Source organism: Pristiophorus japonicus, chromosome 4, assembly GCF_044704955.1.
Source record: "Pristiophorus japonicus isolate sPriJap1 chromosome 4, sPriJap1.hap1, whole genome shotgun sequence".
NCBI classification, from domain to species: domain Eukaryota; kingdom Metazoa; phylum Chordata; class Chondrichthyes; family Pristiophoridae; genus Pristiophorus; species Pristiophorus japonicus.
Window position 1 is genome coordinate 203494860 of NC_091980.1, and position 17436 is coordinate 203512295.

At 47.0% G+C, this 17436-nt stretch overlaps 1 long non-coding RNA gene across 1 annotated transcript; it reads left to right on the plus strand.

Moving 5' to 3' along the window:
- Window positions 1-14347: 14347 nt before the first annotated feature.
- On the plus strand, window positions 14348-17196 carry LOC139262286 (uncharacterized). Its single transcript, XR_011592937.1, has 2 exons — window positions 14348-14437; window positions 15056-17196. It is a non-coding gene; the product is annotated as an uncharacterized lncRNA (long non-coding RNA).
- The last annotated feature ends 240 nt before the right edge of the window (window positions 17197-17436 follow it).

Here is a 17436-nt window from a genome sequence, read left to right on the forward strand (position 1 = left end):
GGGTGGTTCAGCTTGATTGTCCCATAGCCTCTCAAAGGCTTCTTGATTCATTACTGACAGGCTCGTCCCCGTATCAACTTCCATGAAGACTGGAACGCCATCTATCTTTACTTCCATCTTCAACGGGGAACACTAGGTGGTGCAGGTAAACATGCTATATACCTCATCGTGGGGCTGAGCTGCATCTCTGACTATTGTTTCATAATCTGCGCTGGATTCATGGCCATCAGCCGACTCTCCGTCGACACAGTAAGTAAGATTTCTCTTAGACATTCGCTGGAGGTAGCCCTTTGTTCTATAGCCTTTGCATACATAGTCTTTAAAATGGCACTGGTGAGCCCTGTGATTCCCTCTATAACGCCAGCATGGGGCTACTCGGTTAGCCCCCTCGTCGGACTCTGAGTTAAGGGACTCGGGGCCTGTTCTCTCTTCCCTGAGAAGGTTCACGTTCTACAGTCCAGCCTCTAAAAGGCGCCACTCTGTGCACAGTACTTGCCGGGTTTGAGTCCTGAGGATGAGTCATCTGCCTAGAGCCACAGGTCGAGGTTATGAATGCCTGGCTCACAGAGATGGCCTTCTGCAGTGTGACTGTGGTATCCGCCGACAATAGCTTATGAAGAAGGCCCTCAAGGCCGATTCCAATGACAAAAATGTCCCACAGCGCTTTGGTGAGGTGGTCACGAAATCACACGGTGCCGCCAGCCTCCTGAGGTCTGCAACGTATTTTGTGATTTCCTGGCCTTTGGGCCGTCGGTGAGTATAGAACCGGTGTCTGGCTGTGACGATGCTCTCCTTGGGTTTGAGTTGCTCATGGATCAGTGTTACGAGCTCCTCGTACGTCTTGGTTGTTGTCTTCGCTGGTGCCAGCAAGTCCCTGATAAGGCCATAGACGGTGTGCCCACAACTGGTTAGCAGGATAGCTCTGCGCTTGCCTGGCAGTGTGGCCAGGTTGTCTCCTGCCAGGTCATTTGCTGTGAAGAAATGGTCGAGCCTCTCCACAAAAGGCGTCCCAATCATCACCATCGGCGAACTGCTGCAAAGTACCAAGGGTAGCCATTTTTGCGTGAAAGTCCGTAATCTCGTCGCCAATTGTTATGTGCTTGGATGCTCTGATAATGACTCCAGGAGGCAATGTGTTGTGCTTGAACTGTAGAGACCTTAGTCCTTTATTGATAACTCCAGAGTGAGGATCACACCTGGTGGCCTGCCTTTTATACTAGGCCAGACACACTTGTACAGGTAACCTACAAGTCTCCCACTGCTGTGCCCTCTGATGATACACCTTGAGATAGTACCAACAGTAGCCATGTAGGATACAGGACACAAACAAAACAAATTCAAGGGTTAGAAGCTAAGATAAATAAGCTGGAAGAGATAAAAGATGGGACCAGATGAATAGTGCAGTGCGTAGCTATAGCACCATCACCTATGGCAATAGAGCCGATGTATCCCACGGTAGGTAAGTGTAGTCCACAAACCCAACCTAACAGTAAACAAGACTGGGATAATGAGTGCGGAGTAGAATGGCCCCCGGCACATGATAATGGCTACCTATCAGCGGCGCTGATACACACTACTACAATTCCCACCAACGAACATAGAGCAGCCCACATTACCATACAGGAGGTACCCCTCAGCCCACAGGAGAGACAAATTCTATTGAATGAGTTACCAACCCCTAAAGCAAATAGGAGGAATACAGAATTCTGGCAAAAGGTGGAAGAAATGCTAGACGCCCATAACCTAACCTTAGCAGACATTCACAATTTGGTAAAAGCCAAACCGGGTCTGATAAATTGGCACAAAGCAACACCAGAGGTACAAAATGGGGAATGGCAGAATATGGGAAGAGCGGCTCTAGCAAAAATGCAAAGATTGGAATTCCTCAAGCACGGGATGTTTAAAGACGAGCTAAGAGAAGCCCATCAAAAGATAATTAAGTTGGTATTTAAAGTGAGGCATGATTACAATGAAACTTTGGAGTGGGCAGAACACATAGAGGAGTTAAAGGGAGAAGATAGCAAAAATAGCAGTTGAGACAAAGAGGAAGGAGACACACCCCCGCACAGCTCCCCTGATATGTTTTATCCACAATAAGGGAGGAGGCGCAGGAAAGCGAGGTCCCCAACAGGCAAAGAAGAGAGCACCCTTTTGCAGTATGTGGATGATATCCTTATTGCCTCCAGTATACAACAACAACACGTACTAGCTTTAACTACAGTGCTAGGAGCTCTACATTGCGCAGGATTAAAAATAAATCCTAGGAAGGTGCAGGTGGGAAGGAGTGAAGTAACATATCTGGAATACCCAATATCACAAGGGACGAGAACAGATGCCCGAGGACAGAAAAGAAGCAATTTGATCAATGCCCAGGCCAGGAACCATGAAAGGGGTCAGGCAGGTACTAGGGCTATTCAACTACTGCAGAAAAAACAAGCTCTTACAAGTGCTCCAGCCCTGGGATTACCTGACCAGAATAGGCCCATTTCACATCTATACCCATCACAGTAAAGATCATTACATGGGGACATGCATAGGCCAGTGGCATAGTAATGTCGGGACACATACCCAGCATACCTTAGTAGAATTGCTTAACACAGGAAGGCTACAAACAGTATCCGACATGCGAAGGGCTAGGTGGGAAGCAATGCTCTTACACCCCAATGGGACGGTAACAATAAAAGACAACTGTAACAACCCTGCAGGATGGATCATTGCGCAGGGAAAGGAGCATCAGTGTAGCCCGACAGGAGAAGATGAGGGAAGTAGTCAGGCTTGAGGAGACAGACATGGATCTATACGTAGATGGGTCTCAGAGTTATATCAACGGGACACCACGGACGGGATGGGTCATGGTAGACAGCAGTGGACAGGTCAAAAGGGAAGGATGGTTAGAAGGGGGTCTATCAGCTCAAGTGGCTGAATTAGTGGCTCTCACTGAGGCTCTGAGGATGGCTAAGGGAAAAGAGTAAACATCTATACAGTCGGTATGCTTTTGGAGTAATGCATGATTAGTGGAAGCCTCCCTCCTACCTCAAGTGTTTGCGATCAACATCAACAGGGAAATGCATGGGCAGACGAGGCAGCCAAGCGGGTGGCAGAGACAGGTACACTGGCTGGGGAAGCCCAGGTTGGAGCATCGGGCCTGAGGAAGTAAACATGCTTAAGGTACAGGGAGAAGCCACTCCACAGGAAAAGGAAGAGTGGAAGCAGAGAGGGGCCCAACAAGGGACCGACGGGGTATGGAGGAAAGATGGAAAATTATACCACGGTTATGTCCATAAAGGTAGAACCAACATGATAAGCTCAATGTCCAGATGCTGGTGATGGAAGAGAATGGGTAGGGATATAAAGAACCACTGTAGAAGGTGCCTGACATGTGCAAAATACAACCCAGGGGGGAAAATAAGGTCAGAATGAGACAACAGCCCTGGGAAATCTTGCAGATAGATTTTACTGGACCGTTACCCAGCAACAAGGGGAAGACATACTGCCTAGTTATAATGCGCCAAAGGGGAATGCCAATGCAGCTGGACTCAGATCAAAGTACACACTTCACAGGGAAGATAATGAAACAGGCCTGCGCTTTACTAGGGATCAGGCAAAAATATCCCAAATCATTCGGAATCTTCCGGATTGGGGGAACGAATGAATAGGACCTTAAAAGCGGCCCCAGCCGCGGCAATCGAAGAGATTGGAAAGGGATGGGTAGACAGGTTGCCCCGAGTACTGACGAAGCTCAGGGCAATCCCTAGTCGGACGACAGGACTGACACCCTTTGAACTAATGAGACTGCCAGAAGTCTTGGTTACAGGAAGCGAGGACGATGGACCTTATAAAGACAGGATACGGAGGTTTGTGATGGAACTCTGTAAGCAGTTACATGACTTAAAAGCACAGGCTAGAGATCAGCAAATAATCAAGGACTTCGAGAATGATACTAAGGAACAGAAGGTCCATATACCCCAAAGGGACCAATCAGGTGATGGTGAGGATGGTAAGTGACACGTGCGCCTGCATAGTAATAAGGGGTATTGGCAAGTGGAAACAATGGACCCCGTTAAAAAAGCATGGTCACTAACTAGCCGGTGACGACCGGGAAATATTGTTTTTTTTGCAGGACTCTGGTGCTCATGGGAACAACGTGGGGTTACGCAGCCTCATATCAAGGACAACAGGCTGAGGGACGGCAAGGCCTGTATTACAGGGACTCGGTCGGCATTAGTTTAATAAACTAATTAATGCAGCCTCATATCAGAAACACTGATGGTGACGGACGGAGCAACAGTAGACTTAAATAGCGGGCATAAAACAACCTAACAAGGAAACAAAACAACATTGGGGATGGGCCAGTAATATGGGACCAATAATTAGTGGGAATAAGACCACGGTGTGTTTTATAATCAGGAGGGACAGGGATACTGCACCCGGGGGAAGGGTGTGCAGATTTCACTCTATATCTATGAATGGTGGGGGAGGGGTATCTCCCGGGATAGACCCACCAACATGGCCCCACCCACTACTTTAGCAACAGTGAGCACTACCTGGGCTCCGACCACCACATCCCCAGTGCCACAAACGTGTCCAACTCTGAACGCTGGGGCAAAAGGGGGATTGATAAGGCAGATCAAGGATAAGATATACTTCAAGGTACGTCAGCGAATAATTACTGTATTCCTAAATTTAACAGACTTAACCATCCCCAACTTCTTTGGGTTAAACACTGTAAGCCTGAAAAAAACACCCTGCGAGCACTTAAAGGCCCTGAATTAAAAACCATGAAGTTTAATGTGGAAAGAGGGTCAGATAAAAACCAGGACCGGGGAAAAAGAAATGGTAGGCATGGGATACACGGCGGGATATGCGGCGGGAGTTGCGATGGTAAACACTATAGATGATCGAGTTGATGCCCTAACACAAATCTTACAGGGATTGTTGGAGAGAAATATTGGAGAAACTCGCATGCGGTACCATGACAATACAGAAATGTAACTGAAGAGAACAACAGTATTAAGAGTCTCAGCATAGATGATTGTTACAAAAGTAACCAAGTTGCCTTATGTCGAGATCCACTACGAATGATCAAAGGTGATTATGGATATGACCAAGTGGACGGATGCACCTTGAGTATCACCCCCCTAACACAGGACTACGAAATAATCACTATACTGCGAGGAAATGCAGATTAATGTGTGAGCACCATGGCAACTGAAATGAAGAAAGGAACACCTCATGTACCATTATGGATATTGACTTCTGCTTTACTCCGCTTGATGAGACACATATAAACAGGTTTATTATAACCCCTGAACTAAAGGAGGAAATCATCAATGGGACAATGATGGACATTACCTGACGAGGTTATGCAAAGGCCATCGGGCCACAAGGAAAACCAATACTCGAACTGAAAGAGGAACAAACTCGACTGAATTGGACACCATTCGATAACATAGCGAATACCCCAGGCGGGCAGAAATTCGGCAGAATAGAGAAGACCCCAAGTCAAGGAAAGATAGAAGAAACAGAGTGTACTGAATGTAGGCACCTTTAGTAATGACTCCATGAGGCAGGGTATGATACTTAAACTGTGTAGACCTTTAGTCCTTTATTTGCAGCTCCTGAGTGCCGACAACAAGCTGTGAGTTCCCTTTTATACTGGGTTACCTGCCGTGTGCAGGCAGCCCCTCGGTCTCCAGCAGCAGCACCTTCTGGTGTACCGGTAAGGTGTATGCAGTATAAGGGTACATTCAATGTGGCATAACATTGTTTCAGACATCATACAGTAAACAGGCATGCATACACAACAATACTCCCCCCTGAGCATTTTTCATATCCTTATTGTCATGACCAGGGGAGGTGATCAGTGGTGGACTATGGGGGGTTCTGGTGAGGGCTGTGTGGTTGCCAGGTGTGACCCCTGTGTTTGAGGCTGGCCTCGTACGTTTCCCCTCCCTCACACTCAAACCAAGTGGGTGTCACTGTTGTGGAATCCCTTGGGGAGGTAGGCACGACAGCAGTGGGTGGTGTGTATACACTGTGATGTGGGTAGTTGTGGGGTGGTGGGCAGGGCCACAAGACTGGGTGGGATCCTTGTCCACCAACTGGGATGAGGGTCAGGTCATCCCGGGGTTTGCCAGGGAAGCTGGAGGGTATTGGCCTCAAGCTCCTGGTGTTGGCCCTGGTGGCTAGGGGCTGTAGGGCTGATCTGGTGCAGGTTGCCATTAGTGGTGGCTGGGCTGCCCATTGACCACTGTCCCTGTAGTGGGTCTGCTCCCACTGCCTGTGTGTGTGTCCTGCAAGGGGCATCACATTCGTTCCAAAGGTCCAGGCTGCATGGTCAGGTAGCCTGCTGGACCTGGGGGTCTCCGACAGAGGGATTCCATTGGCATCAGCATGATCCTTGTCGGACCCAATGTCCTTTGGCAGTGTCCTACCGGTATACATGACACCTTGGCTCTGATCACACATAGCCGAGTCTGCATTATACATTCTAGCATTTGCATCACTTTTGGGTGTCCTGGTTTCAACAGACATGGTTACATTAGGCATTTCACAATCTCTATCGTTACTGTTAAGCATAATAAACTTGTTCTTAACCTTACTGACACCTGCATTCATATCATTAGTCACATTAGTTAACCCAGCATCAAATTCATTGTTACATTGCATACATTTTCATACTTGCACCCTTTAATCGCATCTTTAGCTTCAAAGTCCGTGTACTCAAATAGTTGAAACTTCCCCGTTAAATTTCTTTGGTTACCGGTCTCCTTTAAGGGAGCCTTCGAATCCGATTGGCCGCTCGGTGTCATGTGATGCTCCTCCATGCTCACTGGTGGCATGGCGGTGGCCATTTTGATTATGTGTTTCTCCTTGTGCTGCTGGTGCTGCAGCCATTTCCTGGCTTTCCTGCAGGAGGGCTGTGGTGGTCTTTTCTTCCACAGGGCCACTTCGCCTGATATGGACCTGGTTCATCCAATTCCTGCCCAGCAGCGTGGGACTGTCACTGGCTACAATCCACAGGGGGGGTTTGTTCAACACGCCACCCTGGGAGACCTGGGCGTCTACACTGCCAACGATTTGGATTTTTCCTTTGGTATCGGTGAGCAGCTTTGACTAGACAGGAGACAGTTTTGGTCGAGTGGCAGGATTCATCCAAATTTTTTCAAAGGTCATTTGGCTCATCACAGACTGGCTCGCCCCTGTGTCGATCTCCATGGAGACTGGGACCACATCGATGTCCACTTCCATCATCCACGGAGAACTTCCGGTGGAGCAGGTAAAGATTCCATACTCTTCTTCCAGGGTGTGAGCAGCTTCATCTTCATCTGTGTCAGAGCCCCGGTGATCAGCCAGCTCATCAGGGACGCAGTGAGTACAGCCTTTTCTGCACAGTCTCTGAAGGTGCCCTTTCTCGTTGCAGCCTTTGCATACATAGTCTTTGTAGCGGCATTGGTGGGCCCTGTGGTTTCCTCCACAGCACCAGCACAGGGCCATCTGGTTTGCCCCATGTGGCAGACTCAAGGTTGTGGGACTCGGGGCAGCATTTCTGCCTTTAGAAGTATCCATGCGGTGCACTGCACTCACCGGTTTAGAGTCCTGGGTCAGTATGCGCCTGGAGTCGCTGGCCGAAACCATGTAGGCCTGGCTCACTTGAATTGCTTTCTGCAGGGTGACCGTGATGTCAGCCGAGAGCAATTTATGTAGGAGGCCTTTGTGGCCGATTCCAATGACAAATATGTCCCTTAGTGCTTCATTAAGGTGGTCGCCAAAATCACACGGTGCAGCTAGTCTTCTTAAGTGTGCAGCATACTTGGCAATTTCTTGGCCCTCAGGTCGCCGGTAAGTGTAGAACCGGTGCCTGGCTGTGAGGATGCTTTCTTTCGGTTTTAGTTGTTCCTGTATGATTGTTACAAGTTGCTCATAGCTCTTGGTGGTTGTCTTCTCCAGGGCTAGTAAGTCCCTGACAAGACCGTAGATGGTGGGCCCACAACTGCTAAGCAGGATGGCCCTGCGTTTGTTCGGTAGTGTAGCCGGTGTGTGTCCCTGTCCAGGTCGTTGGCTATAAAGAAGTGTTCCAATCTTTCCACAAAAGCATCCCAATCTTCCCCCTCTGTAAATTGCTGAAGGTTGCTGAGGTTAGACATGTTGAGCGTGTAGTTCGTGACCTCGTATTCCCGTCGCCAGTTGTAGTGTATGTAGGCACCTTTAGTAATGACGCCACGAGGCAGGGTATGATACTTAAACTGTGTAGACCTGTAGTCCTTTATTTGCAGCTCCTGAGTGCCGACAACAAGCTGTGTGTTCCCTTTTATACTGGGTTACCTGCCGTGTGCAGGCAACCCCTAGGTCTCCAGCAGCAGCACCCTCTGGTGTACCGGTAAGGTGTGTGCAGTATAAGGGTACATTCAATGTGGCATAACAGTGTTACAAACATCACACAGTAAACAGGCATGCATACACAACATAGAGGAAATCCCAGCCAGGGCATAATTCGAACACCGAGAAAATGTTGGCTAGAAAGGATTTATACATGAACTATGCTGGACTAAATGTACTGGTTGTAGTGCAAGGGAACTCATCTTGCTAGTATTATCCTGCAAGAAGTATGACTTATGTAAGAGGCAGGCCCTAGCCCGTTCTATAGTGAAAATATTGAATAAAGGGAATGTAGACAGTCCGGCAGAAAGGACTTATTTAGTATAACCTTGATGGAAAAGCCAACAGGTAGGTCCTGGAGCTCGGAAAGTAGTGCTACCCAAGCAAAAAGACAACCCTGGAAGCTCACCCATGAAGAATTAATTGGGAAATGGCCTATCTTGGGCATATAGCCAAGGGCCATTAGGGGGGGAATTGTAAGGGATATAAATTATAGCAGGCAAAAGAGCAGACAGATAGGTGGTCAGAACACAATGCTGAAAGATGAACTAATCAGTATTAGGAGGGTCTGAGGAATTGCCTATGTATGTAACACTTACTTATGTAGGTATAGCACACTTATAACGCATTAAAACTGTGTGGTTAACCTTAGTAACACTTAAACAACCAAAGTCAGCAGTTGCAAATTTTGATTAGTAGTCTCTGAGGAAGATATAAGAAAGCCAGTATTTTGAGAACAGTTACTTTAGGCGACATACAGACTGTGGCAAAGTGCAAATGGTGATCAACACATGATGGGAGATGGATAATTGCATGTACCACTTAGAGCCAGTCTGATAAGAGTCGACAAATCAATGTAACTCCGCTGATAGCAATAGACCTATCGATGATTTTGTAGAGGGTAGCTCCTCTCCAAAACCTGTATAAATTATACTCAAAATCTCTTGTATTTTGAAGGTTCCATGAGTGAACCCTCCCTTGTATTTGCTTGAAATAAAGCCAGTTGAACCTAAGGTTTTGTTTGTTTAATTCCGTGGTCGTTATACAGAGGGTGAAGGGCGAGGTGTCGATTATCTATATCAGGTAGACCACCCCAAGGAAGAGAAGCCTTCCTTTTACCCCAACACTATAAATTGCAAGAAGTACAAGTAAATCTCTGTTTCATCTGGAAGGAGTGTCTGGAGCCCTGGATGGAAGGTAAAGGAACAGGTGTTGTATCTCCTGCGCTTGCACGGTAAGGTTTTTTTGGGAGGGCGTGTTGGGGTGATTGTGGAGTAGACCAGGGTGTCATGTAGAGAACGGTCCCTTTGAAATGCTGAAAGGGGAGGGGAGGGAAAGATGTGGTTTGTGATGGGATCATGCTGGAGATGGCGGAAATGGCGGAGGACGATCCGTTGAATGTGGAGGCTGGTGGGGTGAAAGGTAAGGACAAAGGGAACCCTATCATGGTTTTGGGAGGGAGGGGAAGGGGTGAGAGCAGAAGTGCAGGAAATGGAATGGAAACGGTCGAGGGCCCTGTCAATCACGGTAGAGGGCCTTGTCAATCATGGTAGAGAGGAATCCTCAGTTGAGGAAAAAGGAAGACATATCGGAAGCACTGGTATGGAAGGTGGCATCGGCAGAACAGATGCAATGGAGATGGAGAAACTGGGAGAATGGGATTGAGTCCTTACAGGAAGCGGGGTGGGAGGAAGTATAATCAATATAGCTGTGGGATTCAGTAGGCTTATAGTGGAAGTTTGTTGATCGCCTATCCCCATAAATGGAAATAGAGAAGTCGAGGAAGGGAAGCGAAGAGTTGGAGATGGACCATGTGAAGGTCCGGGAAGGGTGGAAATTGGAAGCAAAGTGAATGAAATTTCCCAGTTCAGGGCAAGAGCAGGAAGCGGCACCGATACAGTCATCAATGTACCTGAAAAAGAGGAGCTAGGAGCTATGTGGGTTCCCAGAGTAACACCTTTTATTTGAAGGAAGTGAGTGGAGTTAAAGGAGTAGTTGTTCAATGTAAGAACATGTTCAGCCAAGCGGGGTGGAGGGTGGTGGCATCTTCCACACTTTAAGATGAAGTTCGGGACCTGGAACATCAGGACCCTCATGGACAACCCTAACAGCAACAGATCAGAATACCCCACTGCTATCGTTGCCCGGGAACTCAGGCACTTCAATATTGTCATCACCGCCCTAAGTGAGATCCGACGGGCAGGGGAAGGCCAGCTCAAAGAATAAGGTGGTGGCTACACCTTCTTCTGGAAAGGCAAACCAGAAGCAGATTGCCGCCTCCATGGGATTGGCTTCACTGCCTCCATGGGATTGGCTTCACCGTAAAAAAAAACTAGCTGGTCATCTCAGAGACTCCCCCTGCAGGATAAATGAACACCTCATGACTCTTCGGCTCACCCTTGCCCGGAACCAGTGCGCTATGGTCTTCAGCGCATACGCCCCAACACTGGAAGCTACAGATGAGACCAAAGAGGAATTCTACTCCAGCCTCAAATAATCCCGAGTCCCAAAGAGCGACAAGCTGATCCTCCTTGACGACTTCAATGCCAGAGACGGAAAGGACACTGATCTCTGGGGAGGTGTGATTGGCAGAGGTGGTAGAGAAAGCCAACTCCAATGGCACCCTCCTCCTGACAAAATGCTTAGAACACGGCCTCGTCATAACCAATACCTTGTTCCAACGGAAGGACAAATATAAAGCTTCATGGCAACACCCTTACTCCAAGCACTGGCATCTGCTAGACTACCTCATCATCCAAGCGAGGGACCATAAAGATGTGTGCATCACCCACGCCATTGCAGGAGCTGACAACTGCTGGACGGACCACCGCCTAATTCGCTCTGTCATAACCATTAACATTGCCCGAAAACAGTGATGGCAACAGAAACAATGCCACAGGAAAATCAACGCCGGTGCACTCAAAGATCCTGTTAAGAAAGCCCTATTCAGCCAGCACCTCGCTACCAACCTGACAACTCCCAGTGACCCAGAGACGCAGAGTGTCCACAGTACCTGGTCAACCCTCAAGGTTTCCATAATCAGCACCTGCGAAGAGACGCTCGGTTACTCGACCAGGAAACACCAAGGTTGGTTCGACGAGAACGACCAGGGGATCCAGGAGCTAATATGCCGCAGGTGCAAAGTGTTCTTGGACTTGAAGCAGCAACACAGCTCGAGGGCAAGAAGGCAGTGCTGCATGCTTCTGAAGAATCCTCGCACGCCGAGGTCCAACAGAAAACCCATGACCTAAAGAACAGATGGTGGGTGGAGAAAGCTCAAGAAATCCAGCAGCTAGCTGACAACCACGACGTGCGAGGATTCTTCAGCGCAATCAAGACGACCTATGGCCCAAGCACCCAAGGCCCCACCCCACTACTGGCCAAGAATGGAGGACAGAGAGGCAGTCAGTGCCCGCTGGAAGGAGCACTTAGAGGATCTCCTCAACCGAGACTCTAGTCTTTGATGTGAGTGTCCTCGCCTCCACCCACAGCATGCCCCAGCCACCATCTCAGCACAACCCCAACCCGGCATGAGGTTGATAAGGCCTTCAGACAACTGAAGAACAAGTCATCAGGAGCAGATAGAATCCCCGCCGAAGCACTAAAACATGGCGGAGAAGCATTACTGGCACAGATCCATGACCCCATCTCTCTTATCTGGAAGGAGGCGATCATGTCAGAAGATCTCAGAGACGCTGTAATCGTGACCATCTGCAAGTCCGACTACAGTAACTACAGAGGAATTTCCCTGCTGTCGACCACCAGGAAAGTCATCGCAAAAATCCTCCTAAATCGCCTTCTTTCTGTGGCTGAAGAATTACTCCCAGAGTCGCCATGCAGATTACGCCCACTCAGTAGCACAATAGACATGATCTTCACCGCACGGCAGTTTCAAGAGAAATGCAGGGAACAGCACCAACCTTTGTACATGGTCTTCTTCGACCCTCACAAAAGCCTTGAACAATGTCAACTGTGAAGGATTATGGTGGTCCTCCTCAGATTTGGCTGCCCTGAAATGTTTGTCACCATTCTCCATCTGCTCCACAATGACATGCAAGCCATGATCCTGACCAACGGATCCACCACAGACCCATTCCATGTTCGGACCAGGGTCAAGCAAGGCTGCGTCACCACACCAATGCTCTTCTCGATCTTCCTTGCTGCAATGTTCCATCTCACCCTCAGCAAGTTACCCGCTGGAGTGGAGCTAAATTACAGGACAAATAGGAATCTGTTCAACCTCCGCCACCTCCAGGCCAGATCCAAGGTCACCTCTTCCTCGGTCATCGAACTATAGTATGCAGACAATGCCTGCGTCTGCGCACACTCAGAGGCCGAACTCCAAGCCATCGTCAACACCTTCACCGAGGCGTACGAGAGCATGGGCCTTACACTAAACATCTGTAAGGCAAAGGTCCTCTTCCAACCTGACGCGCCACTCAGCACTGCCCCCCCGGTTATCAAATTCCATGACGAGGCCTTGGACAACTTGGACCATTTTCCATACCTCGGGAGCCTACTGTCAACAAGGGCAGACATCAACGATGAGATCCAACACGGCCTTCAGTGTGCCAGTGCAGTCTTCGGTCACCTGAGGAAGAGAGTGTTTGAAGACAAGGACCTCAAACCCGGCACCAAGCTCATGGTCTACAGAGCAGTGTTGATACCCGCCCTCTCTATATGGCTCAGAGACATGAACTATGTACAGCAGGCACTCAAAACACTGGAGAAATACCACCAACACTGCCTCTGTAAGATCCTGCAAATCCATTGGTAGCATAGGCGTACCAACGTCAGTGTCCTCGCTCAGGCCAGTATCCCCAGCATCGAAGCACTGACCACACTCTATCAGCTCCATTAGATGGGCCACATTGTCCGCATGCCTGACACCAAGACTCCCAAAACAAGCGCTCTACTTGGAGCTCCAACATGACAAGCGAGCCGCTGGTAGGCAGAGGAAATGCTTCAAGGACACCCTCAAAGCCTCCTTGAAAAAATGTAACATCACTGACACCTGGGAATCCTTGGCCCAAGACCACCCAACGTGAAGACAAAGCATCCGGGAAGCTGCTGAACACCTCGAGTCTCTCCACCGAGAGCAAGCTGAAGCCAAGTGTCGACAGCGGAAGGAGTGCATGGCAACCCACCCATTCGTCCAACCACCATTTGCCTCACCTGTGACAGAGACTGTAGGTCCTGCATTGGACTGTTCAGTCACCTGAGAACTCATTTCTAGGGTGAAAGCAAGTCATCCTCGACTCCGAAGGACTGCCTATGATGATGATGGTGGATGGGGACTGGTCGGGCCTCTGTTCAAGGAAGAAGCGAAATGCCTTCAGGCTGATCTACCTCAATTCCACTTTCCTGCACTATCCCCATATCCCTTGATTCCATTAATATCAAAAAATTCCCTTAATATACAAAAACCTGGGTCAGAGGTAAGTGAAGAGAAGAAGGTTCCAGAGGGGTGTTGGTGTCCAAGATTTGTTGATGCTTGCGATCCTTAACACTTGAAAGAAAGAAAAAAAGTATTTTGTTAAAGCGCCGGATGAGGCGAGGGGTGAAATGGAACTGCGGACCAGGACAGCTCTGAGATAGAATGTGAATCGGTGCTGCTGAAGGAAGAGGTTGAGAGTGTGCATGTGGCAGTGAGCGTGGATCTCAGGATGTGGCGAGAGTGGTTCAAGGAATGCTGAATATCTTGGAGATATCTGTAATCCTGGGTAGATCCAAAACATGAAGGGTGGAATTTCACCAAACATATGCTACTTGCACGTAGTCTTTTACATCATCTTTAGAACATATTCTGCTCGTAAATCTGAATGAGAATTCATATTTGACAGAATTTTAAGTTCCCTGTCAATAAACAGTATTTTTGCAACAGCTTGCGTGCACTTTTTACTGCAGTTTTCAGAGAATATGGCTCATTTTTTTAAAAAGACGTTCCACCTTTAATAAGTCGGTTAACAGCCACTTCCTAATTTCCATATGCAAATTTCGCAGAAAGGCTGAGGCAAATAGAGACTGTTGAGGAAGTGACCGAACATTTCACATAAAGGTATGTGGATCGTTGTAACTGTCTGATATTTTATCAAGTTTATCAAAAGTGCGTTCTTTAAAAGTTACTTAATTTATCGTGGAGAATTTTTGTGTCTTTACAATAACACGTTACCGTAAAGTTACCTTCAATTAAGTCAGGTGAGTTGGGGTTTGACGCCACCTTCTCTGAGGTTGGGAGATGTGCCCGAATGAGAGAGAGGACAGGCGAGACTTTGTTTTGCTGAAATTAGTAAGTTCGTAGGGACAATACTGCTCGTTTGTTTCATTTATAGAGAAACAGCTTTCTAGTGGTGAGAGAAGGAAAGTTCTCTCTAGACTCCGCTCGGCTGGAAATGGCCGGCGTCACTTGGCTCGGAAGAGACAGGTTCCCACTTGCAGCGGAACAAATTACACCAAGTTCACGACCAGATCCTTCCTCTCACCCTAATACCTGCCCATACCTTTCACCGTATGACTGCCCGCCTCTTGCTGCGATATGTGGCCACCACCTCGGCACGAACTGTAATGTATAGCTTGTTTAGGGGGACTATAGTGCTTACTTTAAATGCAACGATGTCCTATGTACGGCTTCTTGTTTATGGCGATTTTAAATGTTTCCCCTTTCCTCCTACTCCAGCCCTTGGAATTGATCCAGAGACATCGTGTCACTTTCCAACTGAAATCGACATGGTCAGTGCAACGGGTATCCTCTGGTCTATTTTCTGGTTCTTGGTGCTCATTTTCCTGGCCTGGCCGATCAGTATGTTCTTGGGATTCCTCTACGGTTTTGTCTCTCCTCTGACTACGTGTGTGGGACTCGATAAGGCCACTGAATTACTCCTGAAAGGCGCAAGCCTGGGCCGCTCCTGCGCCGAAAACATAATATCGAGTAAATCACTGTGCTAAAAAAAACATGGCTTACGTTTCAGCTTTAAAGACGTTTAAGGTCGTTGTATTGCGACCCATGTTGCAACACAGAAAGAGGCCGTCTCTCTCTCGACATGGATCCCTGGTCGAACCCCACCGTCCTGCGCGACCTCCATATCCTTCCATATTCCTCTTCAAGCAATTTCTACTTCACCATTGACTTCAACCTGCTTCGAATTGTCTTGGTGGCTATTGTCAGGGGTAACTTGATCCTACAATCTCTGAACTTTTGAACAACTATTGTACGTTTGTGATTTGTATCCAGATTATAAATGACTTGTTTTATATTAATATACTTTGTAAGATTATAGGTGAACTTGACAATGGGTGGGTAATTCAGTTACATTTTTAGAACCGGTTGGAAGGTACTAAATGGGCAGTTGCAAATAGTTTTAATTTGATCCATTCCTTGATTGACGCGGGAAAAAAGCGAATGGCAGATAACGATAATGTTGACTGCACACGTTCCTCTTTAATATAAGATGGAGTATTATTTGAAAAAAAATCGGCAGTTCTGATCATCCTGCAGAAGGCTTGTGCATTGATGTGTATTTGCAGCAACATTTTATCCCAGCAGTACATGTGCATATCGAGTAAGCAGGTGAAGGCAAATCTAATCTAAGCAGAGCTCTCGCAGACCATAACCCCTGCCCCTATTTTTTCTCTTTTCTATGGCAGCTGTTGATGATTCTCCCATTTCCATTTACACCCTATCTAGACTCATCTTTTGTTTCTTAACTTGCCCCATTACCATCTCCGTTTGACTTGCACCATCATTTCTTGTGTCTCTTAATCTCTCTGCCTTTCACCTTATCACAGACCATCCCTTTTGTTCGTTCCTCCCCTCTCCCCTTTAACTGCCCCTAAACTTAAAATAAAAACCTGTTACATCTCGAACTCTTTCCAGTTCTGATGAAGGATCATTGACCTGAGACGTTAACTCTGTTTCTCTCTCCACAGATGCTGCCTGACCTGCTGAGTATTTCCAGCTTTTTCTGTTTTTATTTCACTCTGTACATGTTGTTAAAGAGTATCTTTAAGTTATCTCTTAAGCAGTCGAGTGTTAAACTTTATTCTTCAACATTATTCTACTATAATACTTGAATGAAAGTCTAATGCTACACAGTAATATGCTGTAAAAATCATGAACAATCTTCATGTACAGTTACTAGATTATAATTACTAGATTATATTTTCAGGCAATATTTTTCCCGTGGTCCTCAAAAATGTCACAGGTAATAGACCAACAGGGAGCAACAAGTTCAAAACATGTTTGTTTTTTGAATTATCGGGTTCGTAGGAAATGTTGGCCCTGAATTTGCGGTTGGAATGATGGTGAAACTGCCATCATTACTGTGTAAAATTAACAGCAACTTCTGGCATCAGCACATGCGCAGTTAAATGCGGAAATCTCAAAGTTGCTGTCAGTGATACCCAGCTCCTCCACAGGGTGCACTGTTTCAGTCTTTGCAGCTGGAAATCAATTAGAAATCGCTGAATTGACATGAACTTCCATTTTTATGCCTTGTTCTCGCTGTAAAAACCCTTGCAAAAGTTAAGGCTTGTTGAATGAATTGCTAACTGAGTTTTTAATGGTGTACTAAGTCAGAATTATTGTTAAACAAACTCTCTGACTCTGAACAACTAATTTTATATTTGTGGATTGTGATTCGCTCTATTCCATGATCAAAATTCTATAGATTATTAAAACAATTAAAAAATATATATTTTTAAAGGTTGCTTATGATATTTCAGCATCTACCTTAATTCCATTTACATGTTCCAATCTTTATTTTGCTTTGTGTGAAATTATAAAAAGTGAATGATAAAACCTGCTTGTTACTTCCTGATTTGCTGTCTGTGAGAATTTGTCTGCTTAGCATGCTTGATGACATCACTGTTGCTAGATGCCAGAGATTCCCTATAGATGGCGCCAGAATGAAATTAACGTCAGAAAAAGTGAAATTGATGTCACAGAGTCCACTAAATCTTTGTGGGCAGCTTTCTTCCAAGTCAGTGGTGAGCGCCGTTAGTTCGTCACTTACTACAAAATCTGGGCTGTTATGTTTATCTAATGGTAAAATGTGATTA